Source organism: Ascaphus truei, unplaced genomic scaffold (genome assembly GCF_040206685.1).
Source record: "Ascaphus truei isolate aAscTru1 unplaced genomic scaffold, aAscTru1.hap1 HAP1_SCAFFOLD_711, whole genome shotgun sequence".
In the NCBI taxonomy this organism is placed as follows: domain Eukaryota; kingdom Metazoa; phylum Chordata; class Amphibia; order Anura; family Ascaphidae; genus Ascaphus; species Ascaphus truei.
Window position 1 is genome coordinate 51319 of NW_027457045.1, and position 27087 is coordinate 78405.

The window sequence follows — 27087 nt, forward strand, 5'->3', positions numbered from 1 at the left end:
ATATATACTGTATACATCACGCACTGTGTGTGTTATATATATATATACACACACACTCTATACCGCATGCACTGTGTGTGTCTTATATATACTGTATACCGCATGCACTCTGTGTGTCTTATATATACTGTATACCGCATGCACTGTGTGTGTCTTATATATACTGTATACAGCATGCACTGTGTGTCTCTTATATATACACTATACAGCACACACTGTGTGTGTCTTATATATACTGTATTTAGCAAGCATGGTGAGTGTCTAATATTTTACTGTTTAGAACACACACAGTGTCTCTCTTATACTGTATACAGCACGCACGGTGTGTGTCATATATACATACACACACGGTGTCTATAATATATACTGTATACAGCATGCACTGTGTATCTTATATATACTGTATAGGGCGCACCATTTGTGTTTCTTATACTGTATACAGCATGCACTGCGTGTCTCTTATATATACTGTATACGGCATGCCCTGTGTGTCTTATATATACTGTATACAGCACACACTGTGTGTCTTTATATATATATATATATATATATATATATATATATATATATATATATATATATATATATATATATATATATATACACACACTGTATACAGCATGCACTGTGTGTCTCTTATATATACTGTATACAGCGCACACGGAGTGTCTTATATATACTGTATACAGCACACACGGTGTGTGTCTTATACTGTATATAGCACGCACTGTGTGTCTTATATATACTGTATACATCATGCACTGTGTGTATCATTTATACTGTATACAGCGCTCACTGTGTGTCTTATACTGTATACAGCACAAACTGTGTGTGTATCTGTCTTTGTGTATCCCGTAGCACAGAGAGGTGTATTCGGGTGAGTGATGATGCAGAGCAGTGTGTAGGGGAGCAGTCGGCAAATATACAAGGGGACCCCACAAGTACCCCGCCCCCACCTGGTAGAATGTGGAGTGTCGTACAGTGTATCCGAAACCCTGTCTCAGAGGTGCACACACACACACACACCCCGGTGTGTACAGGGGGACACACTGCAGGTGCAGAGAGACATTGCTGCTTACTGTCTCCAGCCATTAATATCAATGATGCCAGGGTACCAAGTGTTCAGGGCAATGAGAAGTGAAGGGGTTAAACTCCCACCCCCCAGTTTCTCGTTAGCGACTCTGTCACCGAGATCCCAGGATTTCGGTGCGGGTATAATGCAGCCCCCCTGCCGGGTCTGATGCGGGAGGTGGGGGACCCTGCTGCTTTAGGACATTTGGACGGGTTGGGGGGGGGGGGGTGCACATCAAATAAAATAAGTGGAGCTGGGACATTCCCGGGGACGGGAGGCAGGACATCCCCACGATAGCAGCATCTGCACAGAGCTCCGGCGCGGGGCACACACAGGGGAGAAAACACTCTTTCCAATTACAAGTGAGTCATCAAACACTGGCTAATCTCTTGCAACTCCGTCCGCCGATGCCCGCGTGCTCCTCCGTCTCAGGGTTTGGAACACTGACTGCCCCCCTGCATTCTGCACAGGGCTGCCTCTCCTCTGCCCACTTACAGGCGGTCCTGGGTTATCCAGCAGAATCCGCTCTGGAAGTAGCGCTGGATAGTGATAGTGATAGGTAAAGCGAGTCCCATGTTAATCAGTGGCGGTGAGCGTTGGATAACGCATTCCGGGGTCGGATAACGCATTCCGGCGTCGGATAACGCATTCCCGCGTCGGATAACGCATTACGGGGTTGGATAACGCATTCCGGGGTTGGATAACGCATTCCGGGGTCGGATAACGCATTCCGGCGTCGGATAACGCATTCCCGCGTCGGATAACGCATTACGGGGTCGGATAACGCATTCAGGGGTCGGATAACGCATTCCGGCGTCGGATAACGCATTCCGGGGTCGGATAACGCATGCAGGCGTCGGATAACGCATTCCGTGGTCGGATAACGCATTCCGGGGTCGGATAACGCATTCCGGGGTCGGATAACGCATTCCGGGGTCGGATAACGCATTCAGGGGTCGGATAACGCATTCCGGGGTCGGATAACGCATTCCGGCGTCGGATAACGCATTCCGGCGTCGGATAACGCATTCCGGTGTCGGGTAACGCATAAAGGCGTCGGATAACGCATTCCGGTGTCGGGTAACGCATAAAGGCGTCGGATAACGCATTCCGGCATTAAAAAACGGCCCTTAGGGTGGCATTGTAAAGCGTTGGATACGCCATTCGTTGTAAAGTGAAACGTTGGATAGCGAGGACTGTCTGTATTGCGCTCGTCTGTGCAACAACGCGCTTCTTCTCCGACGCGAGCACACACTGATCACCTTCTTTAACAAACTCCCTTTGTACCCCCTCGCCCCCCCCCAAATACTTGTATTAACCCCTTCCCTGCCAGAGCAACGAGTCCGGCAGCCGCAGGGGTTAAGGTGCGTTTGTGCTTCCGCTTCAGTTACCGCAGGCTCTCCCGCGCACGCGCGCCCTCCCGTGGACGCGGCGCGCTGCTTTGCTCCGTGCATTGCATGCCTGTATTGTGTCTTCCCCCCCGATGACTTTGGAAGAGTATTACAGGCAGGGGTAGTGGGGGGGGGGGGGGGGAGCATTGCATGCCCGTATTGTGTCTTTCCCCCCCCCCCCCCCCCCCCCGATGACTTTGGAAGAGTATTACAGGCAGGGGTAGGGGGGGGGAGCATTGCATACCTGTATTGTGTCTCCCCCCCCCCCCCCCCCCCGATGACTTTGGAAGAGTATTACAGGCACGGGTAGTGGGGGGGAGCATTGCATGCCCCGTATTGTGTCTCTCCCCCCCCCACCCCCCTGATGACTTTGGAAGATTATTACAGGCAGGGAGGGGTAGGGGGGGGGGAGCATTGCAAGCCCTGTATTGTGTCTCCCCCCCCCCCCCACCCCCCTGATGACTTTGGAAGATTATTACAGGCACGGGTAGGGGGGGAGTGTTGCATGCCCCGTATTGTGTCTTCCCCCCCCTGATGACTTTGGAAGATTATTACAGGCACGGGTAGGGGGGGAGTGTTGCAGTGCTGCAAAGATTTTTTTTTTTTTTATTGTTTCTTCTGCAGCCTTTATAGAGAAGTTGGATTGCCGTGCTGAATAACAATACATACCCCTGTATTGGCAGCTCCTCGCAAGCACTGCTGTCCTGTAATAAAGTAAGAAGGGGTTCGGGGGAGGAGGGGGGGGGGGATGTGAGTGTCAGCACCGTGTATGATGTCAATATGGCCCTTCACAAGAGACAGCGATGCTTAATTGCTAAAATGATGTTATGATACATTTTTTTTGCTGGCAAAGCCATATGCAGCAGGAGATAAGAAAATCAAACACGCAGCCTATGTTTACAATGGCAGACATGAGATGTGACAATGCTGATGTGTGCATTGAAGATGGGGGGGGGGTGTTCTCTCTGCGTCGCTGCTTTAACGCTGTCTCTGCGTCCTCTCCAAATGGGAAGAACCGAATAACGGGGCCGTTCCCTCCTTCTGGGAGATGATGGGACGCCGAGCACTTCTGTTTCTCCCTCGAAGGCGGATAAGCCGATGATTCCCCCGCTCCTAACCCCAGCACGTTTGTTTGGGGGAGTTGGAATACGACCCTGTTTTTTAGTAGTGGTGTAAACAGAACTGAATGAAAAAATGGGGGAGGGGGGGGGGATTGGGAAATCAATATATGGGTCTTGATTATTTTTTTATCACGGGTCAGACACGGGAATCTGCACTTCTTGGGAATTGGGTAAATCTATCAAAACAATCTGTATAATGCAGGGGGGCTCAACGCCAGTCCTCAAGGCCCCCGCAACAGGGCAGGTTTTCAGGATATCCCAGCTTCAGCACAGGTGGCTCAGTCAAAGACCGAGCCTCTGAATGAGCCACCTGTGCTGAAGGAGGGACTGATTGAGCCACCAGTGCTGAAGCAGGGGCTGATTGAGCCACCTCTGCTGAAGCAGGGTCTGATTGAGCCACCTGTGCTGAAGCAGGGATATCCTGAAAACCTGACCTGGGGGAGGGAGGCTTGAGGACTGGATTTGAGCCCCCCCTGGTATAATGAACTTGGGGTTAATTGTGGAAGGCAGTTGCATCAAAATAAGTGAGCTGTCTTTTTTAGTGTCATTTCCAAATAGAGAGAAGGGAGAAGAGGGACAGAGACAGCCTAGTGGGGAAGTTCCACTAGGGATAAATCTTAGGGCAGGAATACTGCTCCCACCTTTTTGTAGTGATAGGTTGTCCCACTCTCCATGAGAACAGCGGCCGCTCTGGTGAGCCTGCACAGAACCCAAACTATACCCCAGAGGCCTCGTGTCCTCATCTCCCCAGGGCTGGGACCATCTAATGATGTTTGGAAGGGGGAACAAGGGAAAGTGCAGGTTTTCTAATGGAGAATGAACAAAGGGTAATACTTAGAAATGAAGAACTGCCGAAGACCACAACATGCAGAGTTTTCCAACTGATCGCTGTGAATACACAGTTGTTTGTAACCCATTGGCGGCCAGAAGGTCTTCAACCCCATTGGCTGCCTAAAGGTCTTCAACCCCATTGGCTGCCAGAAGCTCTTGAACCCCATTGGCTGCCTAAAGGTCTTGAACCCCATTGGTTGCCAGAAGGTCTTGAACCCCATTGGCTGCCTAAAGGTCTTGAACCCCATTGCCTGCCAGAAGCTCTTGAACCCCATTGGTTGCCAGAAGCTCTTGAACCCCATTGGCTGCCAGAAGCTCTTGAACCCCATTGGCCGCCAGAAGCTCTTGAAACCCACTTGCTGCCAGAAGCTCTTGAACCCCATTGGCTGCCAGACGGTCTTCTTGTAACCCATTGCATTGTTTCCCTTCTGGTAGTAACAAGGTTTATACGACACCACCACACTCCCCAGGACCTCATAATGTGCCAGTAATTGTTGGTGCAATCAGAGTTACAGCGCAGAGTTTATATATTGCTATCGCTGTGTTGTACACCACAGCACCGTACTGTAAGTTGTTTTAACCTTTGCGTAAATCAGTTTGTGTCAGTTATTACGCCATTAGGAAGCACTGTTCCCAGGGGCAGAGGAATCGTCGCTGTGTTCTTGGGTTTTGGCATACTTGCTATCTGTTATTGTCTCTTCTCATGTAATAAGACATTGGGTTCATGTCTGTCTGCCCTTGTGGCAAATATAAACAACACACACTTTATGGGGCAATCAAATCTGCAGGCAATTGTAACCTACACCAAAGAATACAGATTATTGTGGGGTTTATTTATTTATAAAATATGTTATCAGGAAGTAATACATTGAGAGTTACCTCTCGTTTTCAAGTATGTCTGCTGGCGAAAGCTGCGAACGGGACCACATTTCTCCGAGAAAGATAATCCCGTGGCAAGGAATTTGAGTTTTCTCTTTGCTGAGTGTGGTTGAAATCTTTTCCAGGGGCTTTAACCCAATTTCACGCCCACAAGACTTTCGGAAATAAGCCCCCCCCCTATGTATTTTAAAAGACATGGGGTCAATAAAATATCTGTGTATCTCCCATACATGTTAACACTTATTATATGGGCATAGATATATAATCAGTATTTATAGGGAACCAAGGTACTTGTCAGCATGGTGTAAAACGGGAGGGGACAATATGGAAAACACATCATTATAATGATATGGCATTTTCACAAGTACGGGGGCAACAATAAAACCGACAGGAGCATTAATATAACAAGGTCCCTTTGCAGAGGAGACAACAACCAGATGAAGAGGTGATGCAAATGGAGTGGGTGATGATGTCCACCATGCTTATCATTACAGTAACAAGAGGTTAAATGCACCTCGATACCTTGATACTCACCGGCCAAGGTAGATACAGTTTCGAACTTCTAGTTGTATTCCATTTATTTCGATCTTTGCAGAGTTGGCACATTTGTTGAACATCACTTTGGTCTCGCTGAGATAATATGGAGGCCTCTTTCTTACTTGCTTTGGCAAGTTATCGTATTTGTTGCTCGGGCTCAAATGGACTTGTGTTAAAAATAACAACGTCGTCTGCAAATTGTCTTGAACAATTCTTAAAGAGTGACTGTGGGATGTTTTGGTGACACGGGGTCTCCCTGTCACATTTCCTTGCTGATCCTGGTGACACGGTGTCTCCCGGCCACACTCCTTGCTGATCCTGGTGACACGGTGTCTTCCTGTCACACTTCCTTGCTGATCCTGGTGACACGGTGTCTCCCTGCCACACTCCCTCGCTGGTCCTGGTGACACGGTGTCTCCCGACCACACTCCCTCGCTGATCCTGGTGACACAGTGTCTCCCTGCCGCACTCCATTGCTGATCCTGGTGACACGGTGTCTCCCGGCCACACTCCCTCGCTGATCCTGGTGACACAGTGTCTCCCTGCCGCACTCCCTCGCTGATCCTGGTGACACGGTGTCTCCCTGCCGCACTCCCTCGCTGATCCTGGTGACATGGTGTCTCCGTGCCGCACTCCCTTGCTGATCCTGGTGACACGTTGTCTCCCTGCCACACCCCTGTGCTAATACTTACCTTGCTTGTATCGTCATATAATCTAATGGTTGATGTGGCATTTATGTAAATGTTCCTTATATTATCAGTGTACGCATCTTCAGCATTTTGACTTCTTAATGCATTTAAAACGGCTGAGGTGTAGACCGGATCACACGCTTTTTCATAATCTATAAATCCTAACATCAGTGGGAGATGGTATTCATTATTTCAGGAAATCACTTCTTGCACAAATTGGATGTGGTCCATTGTGTGGCATCCACTCCGAAATCCCGCTGGCTCGGTAGGCCGGGCAAGTTGCAGCCAATTAGTGAGTATCTTCGTAAAAATCTTGTAAGTGTTCTGTAAGAAGGTCTCCTTTGTCTCCTTTCGTATGGACGTGGGTAACTACGGAATTGCTCTTATTATTTCCGGAATTTTCCTGTTCTTCAAGCAGCGTGTAAAGTGTTTTTTTTTTTTGTTGCAAGAATTGTCTTTACTTCTTCCCCAACTTTTAGCCGGAATTCCATCTCCCCCCGGGAGCCATGAATTTGATTGCCTCTGCTATGGTTCGTAATTAGTAGTTTCATCTTACTCGTCCTCTGCTGGATTATGCCCCATGTTCTCCGCATTCTTATGCAATTTATTGTAGCCGTCCCCAAATCTCTTGGATAAGTGGGCAGTGTTTTTTTGAGCCGCCATTTTGTTTGAGTGCGATGACTTATCAGAGTTCATGGTCTAGTTCTCTGTGCCTCTGTTTTAAGCGCATAATGCTTTGGGGTAACAAGATGTAGATCTCCTTGTTTAGAAAGATAATTGTCTTCACCTTTCATGCACAGAGCCCTATTCTTTATTAATGCTCTCTGACCAACAGTAAGATAACGGGGAGGGCGTGATGATACTGACGCTGCTTCTTCGGGCCTTGTTGCCCTGGAAACTTCCGTGACTAGTTGTGTAGGTTGGCAGGGGATGGGAATAGAGAGGCTCGATGGAAGATAGTAGTTGTGGGGGCAGAGGTGCAGAAGCAAAGGGGATCATTTGTTGTGATGGAGAAAAACATATCTGGGGAGGGGAAGGGGGATTCTGGCACGTTTGAGTTTGACAGTTATTATGCAAATAATTACGCTTGAGGCGATAACGCAGCAGAGAAGGGAAAAGAATGGAGGGTGAAGTGTTGGGATCTGTCCAGAAATTGTTCTGACGCCGGGTTTGTGTTGCGCAGTTTGTAGATGGCGATGTTTTGTGTGGCTGATACTGTACATCTCATACATCAACCTTCACCCCCTGCAGACGCACTTACCGGAACACCTTCCAACTGTCTCTGTACGTTCTTCCTACTTACCACGTAGAGTGTAAGCTCTTCGGGGCAGGGACTCTGTTTCCTAATGTAACTTTCAAGTCTTATTCCCAGTGTGTGTTTTATGATTATGTCACGTGTATTACTGCTATGGTGCGCTATGTACATAGATGGAGCTGTATAAATAAAGATACATACATGTACGTACATCTTAATTTACCTGTAATTATGCGACAATAAAGAATTTTTGTGTTTTACCTTTCCAGGGATGCCAGCAAGCAGGGATTGTTGTGGTATGAGTTTGAAGGGGGGTTTGTGGAGAAAGTGTTGTCAGATTGTGTCTATCTCGTCAGGGGCCAGAGTTGCTGGTTTCCCTAAAAATGTACCCAGGAATCAGGTCGGATTCCTGGATGCATGTAGACACATTGTCTCGGTAATATCTCCCCCTTGAAAACATTTGCGCGACTCACCACTAGGGTTCCCTGCTTCAGCGCAGCCCAGAAAGGTAAATTGTGCAAAGGGATGTAAAGTATCCCTGTAACTATAAGGGGTCCCCAGGCTAGGGGGGATACCCAATTACTGTACAGGTAACCCAGAACCTGCGTAGAGGTTCTGGGGGTACTCCAACCATCTACAAGGTTGTGAGGGGGCTTGTAAAGTCCAGTCCTAAGTCTATTTTATAGTGTGTGGGGAATATGGCTAGTAAGAAATAAAGTGCAGTTTTTTTATTCTATTCCCCATACCAGCATAACTTAGGATATTTTTAAAGTGTACATTGTATTATAATTGTGTGTTTTAAAACATACTTGCTTGTGCACAGAAATGAGATGGGACTTTCAGAACCCATGCTCTGACAGGCCACTGGGGCTACAGAACCAATGCTCTGACAAGGCACTGGGGCTACCAATTGGTGCCAGTAGGTCTGGCAGGACATCCTGAGATGAAAGCCCCAGAGGATGTCTGAGGTGTCAAGACCATTTGGACAGGAGGGAAGGATTCAAGTATCCACGTCCTGGGATCAATGGACGCTCTTTGCATTTCCATTTGCCCCACCAGACAGAGTCGAGCCGACAATGGGTTAGCTGGGGAGAAGATGCTGCTGATGGGCACATTTCCCATTGGCTGATTCATATTTCCCACCCACCCGTTTTTTTTCAAGCTAGCTCAACACGCCCCCTGCCTCTGACATCATCAGCCAGATGAGCCCTGCTCTGAGTGGCTGCGGAGACATTTCTCACACTTTGGATTGGGCTATAGTATTTTTTTAAATAAAATTCAGAAGTATTAAAAACTCGTACGGCCATCAGATAGTTATTTCTCCAGCTCTCTAAGATTCTCAGGCTCGGTAAGTTTCAAGTGTCCAGCAAGAAAGGGTCTGCTTCAGTGAAAGCTGCCTGGAAGAGTCTAGGTTGTTACCCCAGTTTCCAAGTAAGTGTAGTTTGTGTATCATTGTGTGTTTGCCTATTCCTGTGAATAAATGTACAATTTAGTTCATTAACTTGTTTTGCTCAATGAATGATCCTGGAAAACAGGTGTAAATTGCCTGGTCTCCCCTGACACAGAGACAGTAGGGGGGGTATTCAGAGAGGAGGTAAGTAGGAAGAACGTACAGAGACAGTAGGGGGGGGGGTGTTCAGGGAGGAGGTAAGTAGGAAGAATGTACAGAGACAGTGGGGGGGGGGGGGTTCAGGGACGAGGTAAGTAGGAAGAACGTACAGAGACAGTAGTGGGGGGGATGTTCAGGGAGGAGGTAAGTAGGAAGAACGTATAGAGACAGTGGGGGGGGTTCAGGGAGGAGGTAAGTAGGAAGAAGGTATAGAGACAGTAGGGGGATGTTCTGGGAGGGGGTAAGTAGGAAGAACGTACAGAGACAGTAGGGGGGGTGTTCATGGAGGAGGTAAGTAGGAAGAACGTACAGAGACAGTAGGGGGGGTGTTCGGGGAGGTGGTAAGTAGGAAGAACGTACAGAGACAGTAGGGGAGGTGTTCAGGGGGGAGGTAAGTAGGAAGAACGTACAGAGACAGTAGGGGGGGTGTTCGGGGAGGTGGTAAGTAGGAAGAACGTACAGAGACAGTAGGGGGGGAGTGTTCAGGGAGGAGGTAAGTAGGAAGAACGTACAGAGACAGTAGGGGGGATGTTCAGGGAGGTGGTAAGTAGGAGGAATGTACAGAGACAGTAGTGGGAGGGGGATGTTCAGGGAGGTGGTAAGTAGGAAGAACGTACAGAGACAGTAGTGGGGGGGATGTTCAGGGAGGAGGTAAGTAGGAAGAACGTACAGAGACAGTAGGGAGATGTTCTGGGAGGAGGTAAGTAGGAAGAACGTACAGAGACAGTAGGGCAGTAGGGGGGATGTTCAGGGAGGTGGTAAGTAGGAAGAACGTACAGAGACAGTAGGGGGGCGATATTCAGGGAGGTGGTAAGTAGGAAGAACGTACAGAGACAGTAGGGGGGTGTTCAGGGAGGAGGTAAGTAGGAAGAACGTACAGAGACAGTAGGGGGGGATGTTCAGGGAGGAGGTAAGTAGGAAGAACGTACAGAGACAGTAGGGGGGGATGTTCAGGGAGGAGGTAAGTAGGAAGAGCGTACAGAGACAGTAGGGGGGGTTCAGGGAGGTGGTAAGTAGGAAGAACGTACAGAGACAGTAGGGGGGGTGTTCATGGAGGAGGTAAGTAGGAAGAACGTACAGAGACAGTGGGGGGGGGGTGTTCAGGGAGGAGGTAAATAGGAAGAACGGACAGCGACAGTAGGGGGGGATGTTCAGGGAGGTGGTAAGTAGAAAGAACGCACAGAGACAGTGTGGGGGGGGGTGTTCAGGGAGGAGGTAAGTAGGAAGAATGTACAGAGACAGTACGGGGGGGGTTCAGGGAGGTGGTAAGTAGGAAGAACGTACAGAGACAGTACAGGGGGGGGGAGGGGTTCATGGAGGTGGTAAACCAACGGGAAGAATTACATTGGAAGTGTCTGGGTTCATGGGACAGTTACTTACTCACAAATGTTTGTGGATGACCTTTCTGGACCAGTCCTCTTCTGCCACGGACCCGGATCCGTGTGCTGTGAGATTGTAAGGTTTCTTTTCTCTAACAAAGGAGGGGATATTTCGGGTAACTGCGCAGATCCATCAAGTTTCACACAAACTGCTAAAATATTTACAAACTGGAGTGCCACATGCGACAATGTAACAAATGGGTGCTAAGTACTGGAGTCGCTGTCTTCTAACATTGCTAAGTTGCTAAATAATGTGTTGTCTATGAAAGCAATTATCATGTTTTTGGTGGATTCAACTGGTACCTTCTGTATATTTAGCTCTACACTGCCAAGCTTTTTAATTCCTTTTTCCCAGGCGCCGCACGCCCCTCCTCGCTGTGCTTTAACCGTTGCAGGAATAACATCGTAGCTTTGATCCCTGAGGCGCAGGGAAGTGCTAGTGTTCACAACCAGCGGGAATCGGAATTTAACAGGGGTTCACCCACTTCAGAGAGCAGCATTTCTTCCTGGTTACTTCATCCCCAGGGCTGCAACAGGAGTTTGGGGTTCAGGGTGCTGCAGTGGGCTGATCCGTTGCTTTCCCAGATCCCCTTCAACTAAGCCAGTGGTTTCCAACCTTTTTTTAGTTAAGGAACCCTATGTGAAGATGCATTGTAAGGATCCCCAACCCTCTCTAATAGCGTGCCTGAGATCAGATGCATTGTAAGGAAGCCCGAACCTCTCTAATAGCGTGCCTGAGATCAGATGCATTGTAAGGGACCCCGACCCTCTCTAATAGCGCTTCTGAGATCAGATGCATTGTAAGGAACCCCAACCCTCTCTAATAGCGTGCCTGAGATCAGATGCATTGTAAGGATCCCCAACCCTCTCTAATAGCACGTCTGAGATCAGATGCATTATAAGGAACCCCAACCCTCTCTAATAGCACGTCTGAGATCAGATGCATTATAAGGAACCCCAACCCTCTCTAATAGCGTGCCTGAGATCAGATGCATTGTAAGGAACCCCAACCCTCTCTAATAGCGTGCCTGAGATCAGATGCATTGTAAGGGACCCCGACCCTCTCTAATAGCGCTTCTGAGATCAGATGCATTGTAAGGAACCCCAACCCTCTCTAATAGCGTGCCTGAGATCAGATGCATTGTAAGGAACCCCAACCCTCTCTAATAGCGCGTCTGAGATCAGATGCATTGTAAGGAACCCCAACCCTCTCTAATAGCGTGCCTGAGATCAGATGCATTGTAAGGGACCCCGGACCTCTCTAATAGCGCTTCTGAGATCAGTTGCATTGTAAGGAACCCCAACCCTCTCTAATAGCGCGTCTCAGATCAGATGCATTGTAAGGAACTCCAACCCTCTCTACTAGCGCGCCTGAGATCAGATGCATTGTAAGGGACCCCGACCCTCTCTAATAGCGTGTCTGAGATCAGATGCATTGTAAAGAACTCCAACTCTCTCTAATAGTGTGTCTGAGATCAGATGCATTGTAAGGAACCCCAACTCTCTCTAATAGTGCTTCTGAGATCAGTTGCATTGTAAGGAACCCCAACCCTCTCTAATAGCGCGTCTGAGATTAGATGCATTGTAAGGAACCCCAACCCTCTCTAATAGCGCGTCTGAGATTAGATGCATTGTAAGGAACCCCAACCCTCTCTAATAGCGCGTCTCAGATCAGATGCATTGTAAGGAACCCCAACCCTCTCTAATAGCGCGTCTGACATCAGATGCATTGTAAGGGACCCCAACCCTCTCTAACAGCGCGCCTGAGATGAGATGCATTGTAAGGAACCCCCAACCCTCTCTAATAGCGCGCCTGAGATAAGATGTATGGTAAATTCTTCTGTATTTGGTACAATTTGAAATTACCTGAAAATTGCAGGGAACCCAAGTGCTCCTAGGAACCCTGGTTGAAAAACCCTAAACGAATCAGACTGGTCCACACGCCGTTAATACCGTCCTAATAAGATGGAGAGACTTGTGTCGATATTCTGGCGCCGCTGTCCTCGGGAGGGGGGTGCTTTCCTGCCACCCTTGAAGCTTCTCGCTAAAGCAAATGTAGGATTAGGTATTTGAGATTTGTTGGGAAGGTCCTGAACAAACTTGTCTTTCTCTGGTGGAGCAGTTCCGTGAAGAGCTTCTCTTCTGCCGTGAAGTGGTTTAAACACCGGCTGTAGTACACTTTACCCTGACACCTTGCCATTAAGTTATGCAAAGTACTTTTCTTTAAAGTGGCGATCTCCAATGCTCGCTGAATCATTTCTGTTTTACCGGTTGTGAAAGTTGTGTTTACTGGAAGAGGCCATTTAAAATGCTGATATATATATATATTATATACTGGGTAATCATTGTACCCTACCCCCTATTCATGCTATCGCAATACTGAAATGTTCTTTCGTCATGCCAATAAAGCTTATTTGATTTGATATACAAACGCACACATATATATCTATACACAAGAGAGAACAACAAGTGCACGCTCCGTGTGTGAAATCCAACTAACAATTTAATCTTCTGGACAAAATAAAAGTATCACACTCACAAATGTCAGTGGTATAAAGGCATGTTATGAGTCAAGCTCATGCCCCATACAACAGGCAGAGTGGAGAAATTGCCGTCCAAGATGGTCTGAGATGCTGGCCATGCTTCAGGAACCTGAGCAGGTTGTGTCTCCTCACATTCAGGTCCTCCGGCAACCCGGTAGTGTGCTGTTAGGTTCCTCCTCGGCTCCGTATCAATCCTGGTTCTGGCGTGGTGACGTGGTATGCAACCTTAACGTCCCCGTGCGTTTTGTCGTGATGTCACGACTTCGTCAGGGGGGTTATCTATATCTGGAATAGTTGCAGTGGTGACCCATAATGTAGGTAGAATGGGAAAATGGAAAAATATGGCAAAATCAACGTTTTAGACAAAGACCAGCTGATCCCAGAATACATTACTGCTTCAGTTTCAGCACTAGGGAGGATGCTGATGACACAGGCCAGTGTTTCCCATTCACCGCTAGACGTCCCCGCATGGGTCTGTGCCAGTACATGGTAGATCTTCTCCGGAGCTGTCTCTTGTTTGCATGGGACGCTCGGCCTGGAGATCTGTCTTTGAGTTGGGGGTCTCTATGGCGGAGAATCAATATGATCTGTTACGGGTTAACGCACCCAACCTGGCGTTAACTGCGCTTCCAGTCCGTGGTCGTAAACGCGGGATCGGGTGTGTTAACCGTCAACGCACTTTAACGAGTCATTCCCAATGGGTGTTTATGTGGGACTGTGGGGTTATGCATGTGGGTTTGACCTTTACGATCATGAATACAGAGCTAACGGCTCTCTTATAGGATGGCTATAACCTCTGCATGAATCCAACCTTCTTCAGACACACCGGCCCCTTCTCAATATGATATGAAGCTACTTTCCACCGCTGCAGAAATACAGAGTCTCCCATCGCCCCACTTAGATTGTGAGCTCTTCGGGGAAGGGTCTTCCTGTTGCGGTAATCCCCAGCGATTGTACGTTATTTTCCTTGTATTGTCATTTAGAAAAGCGCTGCGGGGCGCGATAGAAATAATATGATGCACACATACATTCACAATGTTGGAACTCAAATCTTGTCCAGCGCCGGGGAAGCAGCTTCTCCGCGTATTAGATAAGGGCGCCGGGGCCCTAAACAAGGGAGTTGGCCACGTTCCCATCGCTTCCTTCACTGGGTGAACGGGATCAGTAAGAAGGGAGTGCGGGGGAGTTGGCCACGTTCCCATCGCTTCCTTCACTCGGTGCACGGGATCAGTAAGAAGGGAGTGCGGGGGAGTTGGCCACGTTCCCATCGCTTCCTTCACTCGGTGCACGGGATCAGTAAGAAGGGAGTGCGAGGGAGTTGGCCACGTTCCCATCGCTTCCTTCACTCGGTGCACGGGATCAGTAAGAAGGGAGTGCGATGGAGTTGGCCACGTTCCCATCGCTTCCTTGACTCGGTGAACGGGATCAGTAAGAAGGGAGTGCGGGGGAGTTGGCCACGTTCCCATCGCTTCCTTCACTCGGTGAACGGGATCAGTAAGAAGGGAGTGCGGGGGAGTATGCCACGTTCCCATCGCTTCCTTCACTCGGTGCACGGGATCAGTAAGAAGGGAGTGCAAGGGAGTTGGCCACATTCCCATCGCTTCCTTCACTCGGTGAACGGGATCAGTAAGAAGGGAGTGCGAGGGTGTTGGCCACGTTCCCATCGCTTCCTTCACTCGGTGCACGGGATCAGTAAGAAGGGAGTGCGGGGGAGTTGGCCACGTTCCCATCGCTTCCTTCACTCGGTGCACGGGATCAGTAAGAAGGGAGTGCGGGGGAGTTGGCCACGTTCCCATCGCTTCCTTCACTCGGTGCACGGGATCAGTAAGAAGGGAGTGCGGGGGAGTTGGCCACGTTCCCATCGCTTCCTTCACTCGGTGAACGGGATCGGTAAGAAGGGAGTGCGGGGGAGTTGGCCACGTTCCCATCGCTTCCTTCACTCGGTGCACGGGATCGGTAAGAAGGGAGTGCGAGGGAGTTGGCCACGTTCCCATCACTTCCTTCACTCGGTGCACGGGATCAGTAAGAAGGGAGTGCGAGGGAGTTGGCCACGTTCCCATCGCTTCCTTCACTCGGTGAACGGGATCGGTAAGAAGGGAGTGCGGGGGAGTTGGCCACGTTCCCATCGCTTCCTTCACTCGGTGCACGGGATCGGTAAGAAGGGAGTGCGAGGGAGTTGGCCACGTTCCCATCACTTCCTTCACTCGGTGCACGGGATCAGTAAGAAGGGAGTGCGAGGGAGTTGGCCACGTTCCCATCGCTTCCTTCACTCGGTGCACGGGATCGGCAAGAAGGGAGTGCGGGGGAGTTGGCCACGTTCCCATCGCTTCCTTCACTCGGTGCACGGGATCGGTAAGAAGGGAGTGCGAGGGAGTTGGCCACGTTCCCATCGCTTCCTTCACTCGGTGCACGGGATCAGTAAGAAGGGAGTGCGAGGGAGTTGGCCACGTTCCCATCGCTTCCTTCACTCGGTGAACGGGATCGGTAAGAAGGGAGTGCGGGGGAGTTGGCCACGTTCCCATCGCTTCCTTCACTCGGTGAACGGGATCAGTAAGAAGGGAGTGCGGGGGAGTTGGCCACGTTCCCATCGCTTCCTTCACTCGGTGCACGGGATCAGTAAGAAGGGAGTGCGGGGGAGTTGGCCACGTTCCCATCGCTTCCTTCACTCGGTGAACGGGATCAGTAAGAAGGGAGTGCGAGGGAGTTGGCCACGTTCCCATCGCTTCCTTCACTCTGTGCACGGGATCAGTAAGAAGGGAGTGCGAGGGAGTTGGCCACGTTCCCATCGCTTCCTTCACTCGGTGCACGGGATCAGTAAGAAGGGAGTGCGGGGGAGTTGGCCACGTTCCCATCGCTTCCTTCACTCAGTAAGAAGGGAGTGCGGAGCTTCCGTTCCAGCCTCGTTTTCTGTACGCTGAGGAAAGGGCCAGGTGCGCTTTCTCATTACTGGTATTTGTTTGTTTTTTTTAAGCGCTTATCCATTTTCAAACTGTGCAAAATAATTTGTAAGCCGGCTGCTGCGCGTTGAAGATCGTTCATTTATTCATAACGTATTTATTAGCACAGTTATTATCCGCTTTAGGCGTGCAGTCATTATAACGTTTCCCGACCTAAACAAATTCCCGTTGCACGCGTAGTTAATGTTCTGCGCCATTATTAAATGGAAAAATAAAGAACGAGAGGCACTCAGCCATGAAAGCAGCCTCGCCGTGCACTCAACAATCTGGAGTTAAGTTATCAAGTAGGTGGTTAACTCTTTCAGTGCTTGAGAGGCCGCTAATGCATGATGGGGCAGTCTACCTTTTCTGTCGTTCGTGCGTGCAAATCTGTGTTCTCATGCGAAAGGTGGCAGAGTATTTTCTGCAGAATGCTGCTTAACAAATTGCCATAATTAGTCTTATTATTGTACCAGTACCTGCACGCGTCAGTATCGTACATCGACAAACAACCTGTGTACTGGTTTTTCCCCTAGTGGTCACCAATGGGTTAAATGCCACCCTCCAGCTGATATAGGACAGCAACCTATACCTGTTGGAGGACCATAAATACCCCGTCCTTTCCTCCCCAGGTGGTGTCTTTCTGCCCTACCTTAGCTGAGGTAGCGGCTAGGATGTTTCTGTATTATAGAAGGGGGTTTACCTGACTACTTATTAATCGGTTCACGGGAGGTGTCTGCGCCCCTCTCTCTCGCTGTAGCCTGGATGTCCGCTCTCCAAGGAGTTGCTTGTTCCGTAGGGCAGAAGGGAGGCCATGCTGCAAAGAGCCGCTGTTGCTCGCAGCTCCAGAATCCTGGTATGAGCCGCTTGTGCAGGTGCACACGCCAGAGTCCTGGTATGAGCCGCTTGTGCAGGCGCGCACGCCAGAGTCCTGGTATGAGCCGCTTGTGCAGGTGCGCACGCCAGAGTCCTGGTATGAGCCGCTTGTGCAGGTGCACACACCGGAGTCCTGGTTTGAGCCGCTTGTGCAGGTGCGCACGCCAGAGTCCTGGTATGAGCCGCTTGTGCAGGTGCACACACCGGAGTCCTGGTTTGAGCCGCTTGTGCAGGTGCGCACGCCAGAGTCCTGGTATGAGCCGCTTGTGCAGGTGCACACACCGGAGTCCTGGTTTGAGCCGCTTGTGCAGGTGCACACACCTGAGTCCTGGTTTGAGCCGCTTGTGCAGGTGCGCACGCCAGAGTCCTGGTATGAGCCGCTTGTGCAGGTGCACACACCGGAGTCCTGGTTTGAGCCGCTTGTGCAGGTGCACACACCTGAGTCCTGGTTTGAGCCGCTTGTGCAGGTGCGCACGCAGGAGTCCTGGTATGAGCCGCTTGTGCAGGTGCGCACGCAGGAGTCCTGGTATGAGCCGCTTGTGCAGGTGCGCACACAGGAGTCCTGGTATGAGCCGCTTGTGTAGGTACGCACGCAGGAGTCCTGGTATGAGCCGCTTGTGCAGGTGCGCACACAGGAGTCCTGGTATGAGCCGCTTGTGTAGGTACGCACGCAGGAGTCCTGGTATGAGCCGCTGGTGCAGGCGCGCACGCAGGAATCCTGGTATGAGCCGCTTGTGCAGGTGCACACACCGGAGTCCTGGTATGAGCCTCTTGTGCAGGCGCACACACAGGAGTCCTGGTATGAGCCGCTGGTGCCGGTGCGCACGTAGGAATCCTGGTATGAGCCGCTAGTGCAGGCGCGCACGCAGGAGTCCTGGTATGAGCCGCTTGTGCCGGTGCGCACGTAGGAGTCGTGGCATGAGCCTCTTGTGCAGGTGCGCACGTAGGAGTCCTGGTATGAGCCGCTAGTGCAGGTGCGCACACCGGAGTCCTGGTATGAGCCGCTTGTGTAGGTGCGCACGTAGGAGTCCTGGTATGAGCCGCTAGTGCAGGTGCGCACGCAGGAGTCCTGGTATGAGCCGCTAGTGCAGGTGCACACGTAGGAGTCCTGGTATGAGCCTCTTGTGCAGGTGCGCACATAGGAGTCCTGGTATGAGCCTCTTGTGCAGGTGCGCACGTAGGAGTCCTGGTATGAGCCTCTTGTGCCGGTGCGCACGCTGGGGTCCTGGTATGAGCCGCTAGTGCAGGTGCGCACACCGGAGTCCTGGTAGATGCCATACCACGTGGACTCAGAAGGTAGCAGGGAGATCTCGCGAGAGTTGTCACAGTGACGTCACTAAGGGAAAAGAGCTGAGGTTTTAAAAGTGCTTAGCAAACGAACGCTGACGCTGCCTCCCTGCTGGCCTGCCTCCCTGCTGCCATGCCTCCGTACTGCCCTGCCTCCCGGCTGCCGTGCCTCCGTACTGCCCTGCCTCCGTACTGCCGTGCCTCACTGCCGCCGTGCCTCTTTGCTGCCGTGCCTCACTGCTGCCCTGCCTCCGTACTCCCCTGCCTCCGTACTGCCCTGCCTCACTGCCGCCGTGCCTCTTTGCTGCCCTGCCTCTTTGCTGCCCTGCCTCCCTGGCTCACTGCCGCCCTGCACAAGGATCACAGACGAGCGGAGGACCGCTTTTACTCTGGGAAGCCTGTGCAAGTGCTGCAAAGTGAGGTGTAAGTGCTACTAGCTTACCTAAGGATACAGGCACTGCTTACAAACGTGCAGGCCTATAAGACCCTAGCCGGGGTTACTTGCATCCATACGTACAGGCCTATAAGACCCTAGCCGGGGTTACTTATATCATGGATGCAATTTACGAAGAGTACTATGAAAATGCCACGGTCAGCCCCGGGGACAAAGCAGTTGTCAGTATTGTGATTTTTCTTTCTTATAAAAGAGATGGCTGTAATTACTGATACTTGTATTATCAGTACTACAAGATTACAACAGGAAGACCCAGTGAGAAGAGCAGCCACGGAGCCGGCTGCTAAGAAAAGCAAGACTTTGTGCCGCGGATCGCCTGAAACACGGCAAAGAACCCAATTGAACCAATGTTGAATTTCATCTCTTGGATGAAGGACGCGGTAACTCATGGTATTAAGGCGGCCTCTTCGCACAAAAGCCGAAAACGGGCAAGAACGTATATATGCGCCTGGAAAGACCGCAAGACTCCACTTGTGAAGATTCAGAGGACGAACAATTCAACGGGATGGAGGCGGAGACGGGATCATCAGAAAAATACATTTCTGCAGTTGAATTGTCCACCGTTGACCTCATCGACAACACTTTTTCTGCAACCCCCCTCTTGAAACTCATAGCCCAGCAATCTCTGCTTGCTGGCACTCCTGGAAATGTAAAAACACATCAAATACTTTAGTACCGCATCATTTCACAGTAAGGCTATACAACAGTTAGGCTCAAGAGCTGACACTCCAGAGCCCCAACACATCAGTCAGAGGTAACCAAACAGGCTTAACCTTTATGAGGGAGCCTGGTTACCCCCTCACCATTAGAAAGACCGTGTGCCTGCTTCCATTCCTTTGCTCAAGTACTTCTGGGATGTCTGGACTTCCCTGGACACAGCGCACCGGCAGATAAGTACCCCCCTCCAGCACCTACCAGCGGTGTGCATGTGCTTCTATATATGACTACCCCCTCACCATCACATAGATTATGTAAGGTTGCCTCCGGAAGGTCAATGGATTTGGTACTGTATCTCTAGATCTGTTTTGTCTATCAGCTTCTTCCAATGCATCTTCATAATTTTTCTCAATCACTAAAATGGGAGTTAAAATTAAAACAGTTAAACCAACACATATCATACCAAATTTCCAGGCCGGATCCATAATACTTCCTACGGGGTTGATATGTACTAATTTCGTCATTAGGGGGTTCCTCGTAAACGTCTTTTAACGGGTTTTTAACTCGGTCCAACAATTTACAATGAGACGGGTGGACCCAGGATTCGACTTCCGCGACCTTTACGGCAGTGTTTGTGGTGAATAAACACACAGATACCCAGCAAGCTCTGAAAAAAAAAACAAATTACCACATTATATATATATATATATATATATATATATATATATATATAATGTGTGTCAAAACGCGTGCTACTGGGCGGGGCTAAATGTATACAACAAGAAACAAAGAAGACCAAAGTTACATCCAATATAACAAAAATACATAGTGAAATACCTATATATTGTCTTGAAAAAGGGTAATTTAGTTTAACCCTTTGGCCAAAGCGTTTTAAGCCTGCGAGCCACATCAAGGCATGACCATTAATTAGCAGGTCCTAACACTACCTGAGTTAAAATTCTTATTTACCTCTATAATTAGAGGTAGAATGATCAACATTGGATCTGTCACAACCCAGCAAAACTGACCTGATAATTTGGAAAGTGGGGAGGGGCGAGCTTAAACCCTTGGGGGGAGGAGCCACTAACCTCCAAAACCTGCTGAGACCAGCTGGACAAGGTTAATAAACACACAGATACCCAGCCAGCTCTGAAAAACAAAACAAATTACCACATAATATATATTTATCTATATAAGTGTCAAAAGGCGTGCTATTGGGCATGGCTAAAAAAATACAACAAGAAACAAAGAAGCCCAAAGCTACATTCAACATGACAAAAATACATAGTGAAATACCTATATATTCTCTTGAAAAAGGTTCATTTAGTTTAACCCTTTGGCCAAAGCATTTTAAGCCTGCGAGCCACATCAAGGCATGACCATTAGCAGGTCCTAACACTCCCTAGTGGTGAACAAGATTTGATAGGGGGCCTCCACTTTGGCTACAGCGCTGTTTTCTTTTAGAAATTCTTTACAAGTATCCAATCTCCAGCTTACAGATGATGAGTCTTAGAAAATTCTTTGGTTCGCTGTACAGCTTTGACCTGTTTATGGATAGACTGCAAAGTCTTCATTAGTTGCATGCAATACTTAGATATCGTCTCACCTGCTATCACATGATCCTTAACTAATAACTTGAGCTGAAGAAGCCGTAATCATTGGCCGCCCCGTCAATATCTCACGAGGGGGCAGGCCATGTTTACGCACCGATGTGCTTCTGATGGACATGAGTGTTAAAGGCAGCGCCTCTAGCCACTTGAATCCAGTTTCCTCACAAATTTTCCCTATCTTCCCCTTAATGGTCCCATTAGCCCTTTCAACTGCGCCAGCGCTCTGCGGATGATGTGCACGATGGAGGTGGTAGGTAATACCTAACCCTTTAGCAACCTGTTGGACTATTGCCGCTGTAAATATGTGTTACCTCTATCTGAAAATATATGATATGGTAGACCATATCTAGGAATAAATTCCTGTAATAGTTTCTTAGCATCAGCATGTTGAGCGGGATAGGCCGCCCCCCCAATTAGAGAAAGTGCAAATGACCACCAGGACATATTGATAATGGAGGCTTCTGGGCATTTCAATAAAATCAATCTGAAAATTGATTAATGGGCCCCATGGGCAAGGTGGGTGATCAGTTCCTGTGATTTTCACTGGCTTATTGATGTTAAAAGCTTGGCAAGTGGGGCATTGTGTACAGCGTCTTTCTGCTGCTACTGTCACCCCTGGTGCCCACCATTCCCTTTTGATAATGCCCACTATTCCCTCGTTCACATGGGAAACACTGTGTGCCATGCGAACAATATAGGGCATCAAGGAAAAGGGCAGAGCCTGCTTTCTATTAGGTCCCCACAGTGGGGATGTGCAGCCTGTCTAATTTTAACTGTGTTGCCCACCTCCGTGTACCTGCCAAATTGGGCATATTTTACAATATTGCTGTAACATTTTATCATTTCAACAATAATTCCCCCGTTTGCCAGAGCGAGACATATAAATCACTCAAACAAGGTGGGGGTAATAGGATCTTTGGTGCTACCAGCCGGCCGTCCGGAGAGCGCCAGAGTCCATCAGGGTGTAATAGGCACCCTGCTAGTCTCTGATTCTAATTTACACCATGGGACAGAATTTTAAATTTGGGCTAGATCACTAAAATCAGTGTACAGAGACTGGGTGGTAAATATAAACATTTTAGTATCCTGGGGTACCTGCGGATATAAAGTTTTATATAGTACAGCAGGGCCCCGCTTCTCGGCGCTTCGCTTTTTGGCGATACGGCGGCACCGAGAAGGGGGCCGCCATCTTTGATTCCCAGTTGCGCATGCGCAGGACGGGCGGTTGCGCCCGGCGCGCATGCGCGGACCGGTGTCTGCGCGCGCAGACCATAGGCCGCGCATGCGCAGAACGGCAAAAACGCCGTTCTGTGCATGCACAGAACTGAAAATCGCCGGATCCGCATTCCGGCGATTTTCATTATACGGCGGGCCCCTGGAACGGAACCCGCCGTATACCCGGGGCCCTGCTGTACCAAAAAACATAAATAGAATTGGTGTACACAGCAGCTGTTTCACCTGTAGCGAGTACACGAAGTCTGGCAAGGACATAAAAAAACACAAATTTAGCAACTAGAAATGGATTAACCTTGGGTAGAAGATTTGCATTTAAACCCTCATGTTGGGAATAAGCAGAATCTGAACCAACTTACCCGTCGTATCTCTCTGACTCGAGCCATCAAAACACAAAATAAAATCTGGATTGCTCAGAGATACATTCTTTTAGATGAGAGGTTACAGACACGGGATTCAAGGTGAGACACCTTTGGAGAGAGAAATGGTCAGCCGCTATAATATATGTCACATATTTAGTTAACTTTACAGTAGAAAAATAGTGTGCGTTAAACTTCAGAAATAAAACAGCAGCAAGAATTTTTTTAGTTCTCCATTAACATGCTGTGCATTTCCCATAGAATAGTTTAATTCCCCTCTACTATTTATATGGAGGAGGCAGAAAACCTAAACAAAAAATAACACAGAAAGTGAGGCATTGAAGGCAAAATAAAAAAAACCTTCATCCCAAAAACCTTGTCCCTGTCTATAAAGACAGCAGACTCCAATATGTAAAACTTGATAAATAGCCGGCTTCTCAACACAAATATATATACACTTGTTACTGCAGCACCTATAAAATATTTGTTATTTCGTACATACTAACTGAGGGGATTGCCAAGGGGGGTCTCAAAGAGTTCTGGTCTTAGTTGAGTGTTTTCCTTGTTTGACAAGAATCCACCAAGGCTGCTGCAGCTGCCACTGCCTCATACATATGGGGAAAGCTTGTGCTACTGCATCTAGTTTTTTACTATAATAGGCCACTGGCCTCTGATTGGTACCGTGTGTTTGCGTGAGTACTCCTGAGGCATGTCCATAGGTAAAATAATGGTGTCTGTGCTATTTGGGTCAGGGTGAGCAACATAGAGAGCTGTTACAGACAGACATTGGGCTGCAGCGTGTCTCGCAGCTTGATCTGCTTTAGAATTGCCAATAGAGATTGGGCCTTTATTATTTGTGTGAGCTGCTTTTAACCTTCACGCTTTTCAATTACTGCTGTTCAAAAATCAGACAGGATCAGTTCATTTAGGAAAACAAACAGTTAGTTTCCTATTATAAGTTTGAACAGAGAAACCTTGATAACTAAAAAAGAAACAAAACCATCTCTGAAACCTTTCCTATAAAACAAAAATCTTATTGTTTTAATTACTATTTATTTCTAATTCCTTATCTCTCATTTACACAACCTTTCTCTGCCTACAACTCTCTCCTACCATTATTGGATCAGACTCTTTCTTTTGTCTAATTTTATCACCCTAAAAAAATGTACTTTACTTTTAAAACTTTGCGTTTTCGATTTATTTCGTTTCAGCCCTGACTCCTCAAAATCAGTATATAAAAAACTTTATTTAAAACTTCCTTATATTCTACTTCATATTTTATTTGTATCAATAGATCGTTTACATATTGTAACACAGTATCTCCCACGCCCAGGAATAACAAAACCGTTGCTACGGTAAAAACATGTTAATGAGCTATGGAATTACTATGTAATTACAAATCTAAGAAATCTTTTTACAACTGCCAAATTTCACATTTTCTTTAAAAACTTAACACTAACAATCTTTAACATACAATACTGCCTAAGTTTATTTTAACCGTTATTATTCTTTCATTCTAAATCATTAACTATCAGAGAGTGACACACAAACACTTCACTCCACGACATATAATAATTATGCCTTCAAATTAGTTACTTTGATCTTTCTAAAACAAAAAACATTTAAAGAGGATGTCCCCTTTTTCTTTTTCAGGGCAGGACATAGAATTTATAAGACAATCAGAAATTATACTCTCCTGATTTTAGCCAAATAATTATATATGATCCTAAAAAATTATACCTTGTCATTGATACCAAAAATCTACACTAAGCAGTAGTGCAGTGTTTACCTACATTCTTGCTAAGAAAGTGTCACGCCTGTATGCCCGCAGACCAAGCTAGACCCCAGTACTGAGGTGGGAACGGTATGATACCACACACCCACAGCAGTGGGAGCAAGCCCGGAGTGTGGTATAGCGTTGGTGGGCCTGTAGAAAGAGTTGTTAGCATATACTTGCAACGCTTGGGAGTGTCCGTGAGAATAGTCGTGTCCGTTTGCCAATGTTCAGGGGATCCAGAGAGTAGAGTCGTCAGAGAGCAAGCCAGGTCCTAGGATGCCAGAGGTCAGCAAAGTCGTATGCGTAGCAGGGTTCAAGGGGTAACCAGAGAGCAGAGTAGTCCAGGGAGAGCAGGGGTCAAAAGCCAGGGAAATCCAAAGTAACACAGGAGCACAGAGGGAGCACAGCATAGGACAGGGAAACAGGAATTATGCAGAGCGAGGAAGAGGTGGACAGACAGGGATTATAAAGGGAGATGCACCAATGGTAGAGAGGGGAGGAGTAGAGAGAGAAGTGTGAGAAGCTAGAGATAGGTCAGGGAGAGAAGAGGAGGAGACAGAAGGGGCAGTCAGGGGAATGGCCTGAACAGCTTGGGAGGCGGAGACAGGGAAATACTGATAAGGAGAGTCTGTGCGTGCGGCCCCTGTAAGCTGGGGATGCGCGCGCACAGGCTGTAACACAGGCGCGGCCCGCACGGAGCAGGGAAAGGCAGCAGGAGGGGGACGGAGCCAAGCAGAGGGAAACGCGGGCGAGGCCTGTGCCCGTGCGATGGCCAGCAAGGGGAGCGAGGAGCATGTACGCGCGTCCCCCGTGGGCTGAGGGGGCGCGCGCACCGGACGCGTCACTAGGCGTGCGGAACGCCGCCCTGCGGGCACCACAGGCAGAGGAGGTAACGGGACGGATGGCACCACAGGAGAAGGTAAGGGAGCTACCGCGGGGGAGAGGGAGCGGGGAGGATTATGGCAGGGATTGTGGGAACGCGTGGGTACGCGAGACCTGCGGGGAACGCGCTGCGGCAAGGGGAGAGAGGTATACGGTGAAGGAGAGGAGTGAGAAGGAGCAGGAAGGATAACGGGAGATGGGAGAGAAGGCGAGGAAGAGGAAGGAATCTCCTGAGTCATCACAGAAAGAAACAAAATACAGTTTGATTCTTATTCTTACAAAAAAACTAATTTAATAAGAATGTACTTTTCTATTGTTATTCTTGTAAATAATCTGAATACTTTCATGAATTTATTAAATGCTATCTTTATTGAAAACTACTTTTTTTTTTTAATTCTAGCAAATGTCTTTCTAGGTTAATGGTTAACTTGTATTCTGTGACGTGTACAAACTCCTGTGTAAGTTTCAAAGAAGAAGGGGAGTGGTGGGGGCTGCTTCTGCAGCTGTGGGCAACAGACATGAGAGAGCTGAATTGATTTTTAGGTTCAGTCCCTCATTTTCCTTTATATTGTATCCCTGATACAGTTCTTGGAATATTGTTTACTAATGATCCTTGACCACTGTTCCAGAAATTTACCCGCTGGGGGTCCGTATAATTAATTGTATCATACAAAACAGGGGCGACCCTCTGGGAGGCCCCTTCTCAGGTTTCACAGAGGATACATTTCCCATTATAGTTACTGCAGTTTTACACTATACTTCTTACTCACACAGACAATCTTCCTTCGTCACACAGATAATCTTTATACTGTTTCTATAAATATTTCTTAATACTCACGGGATTCCGTCACTCGGGTAAGACCATCAGGAGTTCAGGGTTTTACCAAGACATTCAACAATTTATACTAAAGCCATTTGTGAAAAGGTGGCTTACCTAGTTTGGTTGACCTGGAGAATGTCTCGTGATCTCCCGTTCCTCCTTTGGTCCCAGTCCCAAAATGTAGGAATCCCACTTCTGACACCAAGTGTGACCGCAGCCTTTTCTGGGGTACCCCCAAGGTACCAAGAACTGCAGGCAGGTTCGGTGAGTATCAAGGAATATTTAATAATGAGTGCATAAGGAGATGACACATCAACAAGCTGTTTTATTGTGATCTGATGTGGGTATCATCCCAGCCTTAGTATTTATACATTACATATAACCCTTATCTTATATGCATATATTATCACTTCACCCAATCCACAAGTTCCACATTGCACATTCGAGCTATCCCATAATAGTTGTTCTTCCCAAACTTAGGTTTCGATTCCCAGGAAGTACATGATTTATCTGGGATAATCCCAGAGCAAACCTTTCCCAACTTTACATTCCATCACGTACATAGAATTACCAAAAAACACTTATCAGACATACACACAAAACAGAGGAGACAAAATAGAAGACCTGTAACCCCAGACCCTTTCTCTTCTCTATAGCCCTCCTGTCCATAATTCTTTCACAATGGGTTTATAAGATCCTGATGGCCTGGACCAAGCTGCCCATTTAGACCTTAACAAACAGTGTCAAACAGCTTATGAACAACCCTAACTGCAACCATACAGGTGGTAAAATGGGCCAGATGGCATATAGGAACGTTCCAACAGAACTTCTTACACCAATGGCACAGATGGGAAACAAGCCTAGACCAATTGATCTCCTTACCGCAAGAC

The 27087-nt window shown here is 48.3% G+C and overlaps 1 long non-coding RNA gene across 1 annotated transcript in view; it reads left to right on the forward strand.

Annotated features, from left to right (window-relative positions):
* Positions 1–27087, forward strand: part of LOC142486027 (uncharacterized) — a 115661-nt gene that overhangs the window by 4064 nt on the left and 84510 nt on the right. Inside the window, exon 2 of the long non-coding RNA XR_012798763.1 lies at positions 3088–3177. This is a non-coding gene — a long non-coding RNA (uncharacterized LOC142486027). The remainder of the gene's footprint in view (positions 1–3087; positions 3178–27087) is intronic.